At 39.2% G+C, this 7,520-nt stretch overlaps 1 long non-coding RNA gene across 1 annotated transcript; it reads right to left on the bottom strand.

The window, feature by feature from the left end:
* Positions 1-200: 200 nt before the first annotated feature.
* LOC129410675 (uncharacterized) lies at positions 201-5,867 on the bottom strand. Its single transcript, XR_008632980.1, has 7 exons — positions 5,657-5,867; positions 3,869-3,917; positions 3,707-3,756; positions 3,439-3,534; positions 3,247-3,274; positions 572-732; positions 201-455 (listed from the first exon to the last, which is right to left on the bottom strand). It is a non-coding gene; the product is annotated as an uncharacterized LOC129410675 (long non-coding RNA).
* Positions 5,868-7,520: the final 1,653 nt, after the last annotated feature.

Raw genomic sequence — 7,520 nt, 5'->3', positions numbered from 1 at the left:
TTTCCAAAATGTCGTGCTTAAGGTCTCTTGTCAACTTAAGGTGTGTGTGTTGCTCTTCTCATATTCTGCATTTCCATCTCGAAGTTTCAGCTCAACATCAAATGCAAATGTGGGAACTGGAAAAAGGACCAGGAGGCCATCTGCAGAGACGCTCTGGAGATGACACATCTGAAAGCAGAATAGTAGATGCAATAGAGCTGGAGTCCTCTGAAACTGCGATGTGGACAATAGCTTTTTGTGGCAAATCCTGAATGTCTGTAAGGGAAGTAAGCTTCCCGTCAAAGTCTGGATCTTCATACAGCAAATCAAAGTGGAGGTCAATTTCCAATTGTTCTTTTATAATCTTGATCAGTGCATCAACAGAGGCTGGTCTTGAGCTGAGTTTTAGTTTTCTAGCCTGGTCTGGATCAACAACACGAAGGATCATTGGTTGTGGAGATGCAGCTGCCATTGTGCTAAATGAAAAGACAAAATCAGGTTGTTAAAAGTGTATCATATCTAGTGTACAACTTGCGTAATTCCACAGAGTGAAGACAGACTATAACTGGTAAATAAAAGTAATCTCTTTTACCTGAACTCAGTTCCCTCTCACTTGAATGAACCTCTTGGGGGTCAGCAGCAGCGATCCGTCTACCTTGTATGCTGAGAGGGGGGCTGTATCATTCAACTCAGACTGAAGGTGGATTGACAGGCTTGTATTTGCAGTCGACAGCTCGTAGGACCGTAGATGTTCTACATACCAAGAGTCATAATCACAACACAGAAAAGATACATTGTGATTGACAAGGAAGATCTGTTCTATTTTGCTGAATTTAGATAGTCCACCGCTGACTCCTACAGACAGAAACATTCCACAGACATAGTCTGTGCCATCAATGGTTACTTTTGATGTCTTGTAGATTGTGTCAGTAGTTGTTTGCTCTCTAATGTGTACCTGAGCAGCCTCTGGTAGAGCTGAAACCAGAACAGAGTCAACCCTGGATGCTTGAGTGTTTGGCTTAAAAAATGATGGTGCAGCAAGATGATATGCCATCATGTGCTGATGTCTGATTGCCATTGTCTTCAAAATATTTTTGAAATTTTGAGAGTCATGCACCACTCTTTTAAAAAAGCGGTGCTTGGCCTCAAACCGCATAGTCCAAAAATGCAGCAGGGGGCCAAAGCACTTAACTAGAGCAGGATAATGCTCCACATAATGATGTTTAGGACGGAGCCTAACCTCTGGGAAAACCTCTAGCAGTGCCTGTCTATGATCGCTGATTTTGCAAACAAAATAGTCTAAGGTTTCATCAGTAAATGATGGGCACAAAGCCAATTCTACCACCTCTTTCAGTTCCATCAAAACTGCCCATGCCTTATCACCCTCTGGTACTAAACTGCCAACAAGCAATGGAAGAAGTCTGAGCAGAGTGGCATTTTCATGTCCATTACCTCCAATTGTTCCCCGAGAGAGACACATTTGGTGAAGTGGCTGAGGTCTATCCACTTTATCAGTATGTTGATATGGAAATGATCTAATCTTGTTGTTCAAATACTTCAAAGTGAAGTACTTCAGTCGGATCATCTCTTTAACACAAAGACAAAGCTCCATCGGAACTATACCTTCCAGAAGATCGTGGAGTATATCTGGAGGAAACCCTGTGATTGTATGGAAGTAATTCAGAGACTCACGCAAGACACAGCTACCTTTAACGCCAAAGTGGCTGCTTGAAATTTCACTTTCTTGAACAGTTTGTACATGTAGGTCATGGCTAGCTTTAGTTCTCTGAGAAAATGTTCTCTCTCTGACTTCAGTTACTTGAAACTGTTCAACTGAGGCCATACAGAATCTGCAAACATGGCCTGCTCTAAAGGACTCTGTAAAGCCACCTAATCCATGAGCAGCCAAATTGTCAGCAGAAACACAAAAGACAGTGCCTCTAACATTCTGACCAACTCTTTCAATGAATACTCCATCTTCTTCCAGAGTATGAACGTCACGCAGCAATGGAGCAAGTACAGCTGCATATCCATACTTACGAAGGTCTGTCACTTTTACCAATATTGCTAGCTGTATAGCATGTAATGTTGATCTGTATTTTGGCGGAAGATTAGCAAGGACCCAATATACAGCACACATTTTGTGAATTTTGCGTGATGTGCCTAATGGATTGCAAATTTCTAGTTCATCAATATATATCTGGAGCGGTAAGATGAGATCCCCAGTTGACAGCAATTCATTTTCAAGGAAATGAGAGCCACTGGAGCATGATACATATTGACCAAATGTAGTATTTGTTTCTGTAATCTTGTTAAGCATGTCTGTGTTTCTAAACAACTCTTGAATCATTGAAAGGACAGGAACATACATGCTGGTATGTCCAGGCTCTAGCTGATACTCCACTGGCATTACACAAGGATAGTTGTGCTCAATAAAGGTTTTTCTGCGCTTTGCTGAACACAACTCAGCACCTTTACAGGTTGTTGTAGACAGAACATTGCAGTCCATGACAGCAGCAACAACTTCACTCAGTGTAGGTTCAGAAATGCTATGACCATTTTGCTGAAGTATGTCATGAACTGCCTCTTTGATCAGCGGCTCAGATAAGGAGAAGATCTGATTCAAGTGATCTACTATTTCCTGAGTAGCAATGTTTGAGACATGGAGGAGAGCCTGCATCTTTAAGAATAAGGAAGACATGTTAATTTTAAGTTGATTTCTTAAACTGACTGTGCCACTCTGATTCCCATTCACCACTTCTCTGCTCTGACTAGGGCATTCTTCATGTAAACCAATAGTTTCAGTTTCTGAAATACTGGCTAGAAGATTGTCTGGATCCTCACTGACAAGATCAGTTTTAAAGTCTGACGCGAGATCTGCTTGGTGTGCTCTACTTTTATGAGAATTGAATGAGGAGTATACATTTGTGCTATAGGTGCAATCCTTATAAGGGCATGTCACGGTTTCATGATTTTTCAAATGCTTTCGGAGATGACTGAAAACAGCAGATTCAGAAAGGGGTTGCTGAAATGTGCATAAAGGGCATTTAAATAACACAGGCCCCTGACTCTGCTGTGTATGACTGATAGGTTGTGCTGCATGATATCTTGATAAATGAGTACTCAGTGCATTAAGTGTCTGAAATGTACAAATGCAGTCAGTGTAGAGGCAAGGAAGAGGGCTGGTTCTAGAATACTGGCTGTGCTCCAACCTGTAGTGTCTAAATAACAGTATTCTGGAGTTGAAAGAAGCTGGACACAACTTACATTTCCAGGTCATTCTGGAACTAGCAACCTAAAAGGGAAAAAAACAATGAAAACTTTTACACCAACTTTTAAAACAGAATTGCTGATACTTAATATAACATTATTATTAGCTTAACACAAGATGTTAAATTGGCAACATGTCCTCAACACAATTTGTTGTATACAACATCTACAGAAAATAGTACAACTTACTAGTTTTTGAAGTGTTTTTATGACAAATCCAATTCAGTTTTGACAAATTTTCAGACCAATCATCTTTTTTTGGAAGCAAAACCAAAGTTAAGTCATCTGTGCAGTGTCAAAAAAAAATGGGAAAATTGTATTTATGAAAAGAACACATTTATGAATTGTTAAGTTTAATATGGCAAAAGATTTCATTTGGTTCAAACAGGAAAGCAGAATAAATGATGGTGTGAGAGGGTGGGGAGGTTGACAGAAGAAGTAACATTCATTTGATTACCTGGTAACTTTATCTCCAGTAATGTTTAACTCCGTCTGAACTCCTTTAAACTAGAACACAGTGATGCAAACACATTAACTGATCTGAAGCCGAACAATTAAGCACTTTCAGAATATCAAATTTGAAAAACATTCATAGAAGAATTAACATTCATTTGATTACCTTGTAACTATCACCAATAATCTTTTAACTCCATCTGAACTCCTTCAAACTAGAACAGAGAGATACAAACACATTAACTGATCGGTCTGTTAATGGTCATTTTTTTTATTTTATTCCCAGTGTCATGCTACTAAAGCTATCAAGCAAAATTAACATTACTGTAAAAGCAGCTGCACTTGAACTTTATGAAGGGGTCAGCAGCCTATCCCGATATTACGACATGCCAGTTTTCCGCTACTACTGATTTTAAATGTGCAACAAAAAGCGCACACAAAGAAGGCAGTTCCGTAGTTCCCCATTAAGCCTAGGCTCCACTGCACGCGTTAGCGTTTACGCGCGCAACCTCGCAGCAAGGGCTCTGTGTTTCTCAATGACATTGTAAGGTCCAAACATTTGTGAAGCCATAGTTGACGCTTTGCACACCTTGTTCCACCTTTAAAATGCATCAAAAATGAAAGAATCCACGAACAGCGATCCAAGTGCAATTTAAAAACTCTTTACTGCTGATTCACATTATAGGACATACAGATACAAACAAAAAAGAGGAACTTTAACGTGTAGGTGACAGGAGGTCAAAAAACTGTTTGGCTCCACTCCACCCTCTCCCGGTGCACCTGCCCACATCTTAAATAGGGAGCCGTAGACCACAAAATAATACAAAAATTAAACATTACTTAAGTAAACTTATGATTAACATTAGCAATAATTAATTAAAGAAAAAATATAAATAGATCAAATTACTTTGTAACAAATAATCAACAAATAATCAAGTTAACCATAAAGAACCACCAAAATACCAAAAATCATGCATTTTAAGTAAACATTAAATCAAACAAAATAAGAATAATTATCTCAATAATGAAAATACTACAAACTGGGTTTAGGCTCCTACAGACATCTATGCGCACCCATGAAAAGTAAATGAGGGCGGCTCCACGTAACGCGACAGGCGCACGTATGGAGCAGCGCGTCCTGCGCACGCAAATCTAATGCCCGTGCCGCGAGGTTACGTGCGTAAACGCTGTGCAGTGGGCACAGCGCGTAGGGCACCTAGTGCTTGCAGGGGCACCACGTGACTCCTAGCAAAATGATTGTTCGTCTCCGGAATAACCCGCTACTCTGACAATTAGACGTCGATGTCTAAATAGCGGCGTGTAACTCTTTATGGATGCATAGTTAATCAACAACCGCGCCATTTCTCCAAACTAAAGTGCTCAACAGCAGCACGGAAAACCCACCGGAGAGCGCCGGAAGACTCTTCACCGCGACGCCCCACACAAAGAGTCCCAGCGGCGGCCAAGGCATAGGGAGGACACCGCTGCAGCTCCGGCGGCTCGGAGCACTAGCAAGTCGCCGCTCGCTGTTCTATTAGCCGCTGCCCGCTCGTCTCACATGTTCTCCCAGGACTTATGCCTTTAACTTCACTTAGTGCGCACAGCAAAACCATTTCATTACTTACCTCACCCTGTCAAGTGTTGTATTAACGTTAGCACAAAATGGGGGTTGGGATAAACTAAATAAAATCAAACTTTTCCCTCCTCATAAGCAAACATAAGGGTATAATCGCATATGGTATCAAAAATAAACGGCGATTTTATGGCTTTGACCCCGAAATAATAATTACCATACGAATAATTAATAAAAAATTAAAAAAATAATATATATATATATATATATAATTATTTTTTTTTTTTTTTAATCATCTCTAAGTAGATTACTTTCCGTGCCTCAGTGCGTACAAATAGGTCACACTTATTAAGACAAGTCTAAAAGTATATTAAAAATTACCTTTAATCGCGGGGAAACAGAAGCAGCCGTTGATAAGAAGAGGTCTTGGTCACGTTGCTGGTGGATGGTCCAGAGGCCCGAGCACATGGCACGCATGTCTCTTCTGCTGAGTTACTGAGTGCTGCCCCCTATGTTGGCGGGTTGAGTTGACACAGCGCAAGCGCAAGACATGCTCAATGAACAAATTGTTCATTGGGTCAATTTACTAGAGTGCAGCTATGTATCTATGTGTCTCTCTCTCTCTCTCTCTCTCTCTCTCTCTATATATATATATATATATATATATATATATATATATATATATATATATATATATATATATATAGTAAGATAAGATAAGATAATATATGCCTTTATTAGTCCCACAGTGGGGAAATTCCAAGTGTTGCAACGCACTATTTCAGAACAGCAGGAAAAGGTAACACAGATAATAAATACTAGCTTAAAAATAATAAAAAAAATTGACTTAAAAATAATTGCATATAGTGCAAAATAATCCACATTAGATTTTACTTCTTTGGTGAGGCGCTTTGAAATTGTATTGTATTTCAGCATGTACTATGTAAATTAAGTTTTATTTTAAAATCATCCCTATTTGAAGCAATAAAAATAACAGGACTTTACCCATCTCAGCATTTAATTACTTAATTCTACTAAGTTGTACCTCGTCTATGTTTTTATGTTATGCTCACTTGTACCCACAATAGTTCCCTTTAATCAAAAAATATTAGTTACCATTACTCAAAAAGAAGAACATGTTACAGCAACTTAATATAATTAAGTTAGTAGGACTATTTCTAAATCTTTGAGTTTCCATAACTTAATCTATTTAATTACTTTGAACGTTCGGGTTTACAGTGTAGCATGTGGAAGTCAGAATCTACTGATTCCAGAGGGAACAACAGCAGATATTGAGGACAAGTACAAGTACCTTGTAGAAGACAGAAGTGTACAGCTGCTTTTTGGAATATTACAAGTCAATATAACCTTTGTAATAATTAGGATTTTGCAGAGTAAAAATATTTTTACAGCCTGATGTTTGTTCACTGTGAGATCAGTGGAAGATGTTTTTTAAGGTTGTAATGCAAGATTTACATTACTGTGTTTACCCCCATGATAACACACACACACACACACAAACACACACAAACACACAAACACACACACACACACACACACACACACACACACACACACACACACAAACACTGTGATCATTTTCTTTCTCACTCTCACACACACACACACAACACAGCAATCAAGTTTAAGGAAACAATCATCATTTCACTTGTTTTTCTATGAAATAAATGACATTTGTCCAACACTTGTGAGGACATTGTGTGTGGGATTAGTGTCATATTCAGCTCTTGCAGGTTACAAAGTTTTATATGTTTGATGCTGCACATATTTACCAAAGATCTTGTAACTGTTTTCACTGTCTTATACAAATCTTTTAGGATTCAGATAAAACATGTTAAAATGGTGTATGATTTGTCTATAACTTTTCCATATGGGTTCTTACACTCATATTTGAATCTATAATTCTCTGTCGCTTATCTCTTCCCCGTCTTCACAACTGTTCTTTTCCACAGACACTACATTCCATCTGCTTAAACTAGTACTGGCTCAGTGTTTGTGGAGCCCGCTCTGATGACGACGCGTTTGGACTGCACAATAAAGCCCCTCTCATCTCGTCTACAGCCCTTTCCAACATGGCTCCCCGGCGGCGTCCATTTTCCAGGCCCTAAAATAAGCTCGAGTTGTGCTTTCCTGCTGCGTCATTAGCCACAAACAAACATCAACATGAGATAATGAGTGTGACGGCCCGAGGATCAGACTAAACGATATGATCTGAACTGTACTG

This window comes from Boleophthalmus pectinirostris, unplaced genomic scaffold (genome assembly GCF_026225935.1).
Source record: "Boleophthalmus pectinirostris isolate CB_2022bp ecotype Guang Dong unplaced genomic scaffold, ASM2622593v1 HiC_scaffold_23, whole genome shotgun sequence".
Lineage (NCBI taxonomy): Eukaryota > Metazoa > Chordata > Actinopteri > Gobiiformes > Gobiidae > Boleophthalmus > Boleophthalmus pectinirostris.
Note: the sequence above shows the minus strand (reverse complement) of the source record. Positions and strands in the feature narration are given on the sequence as shown.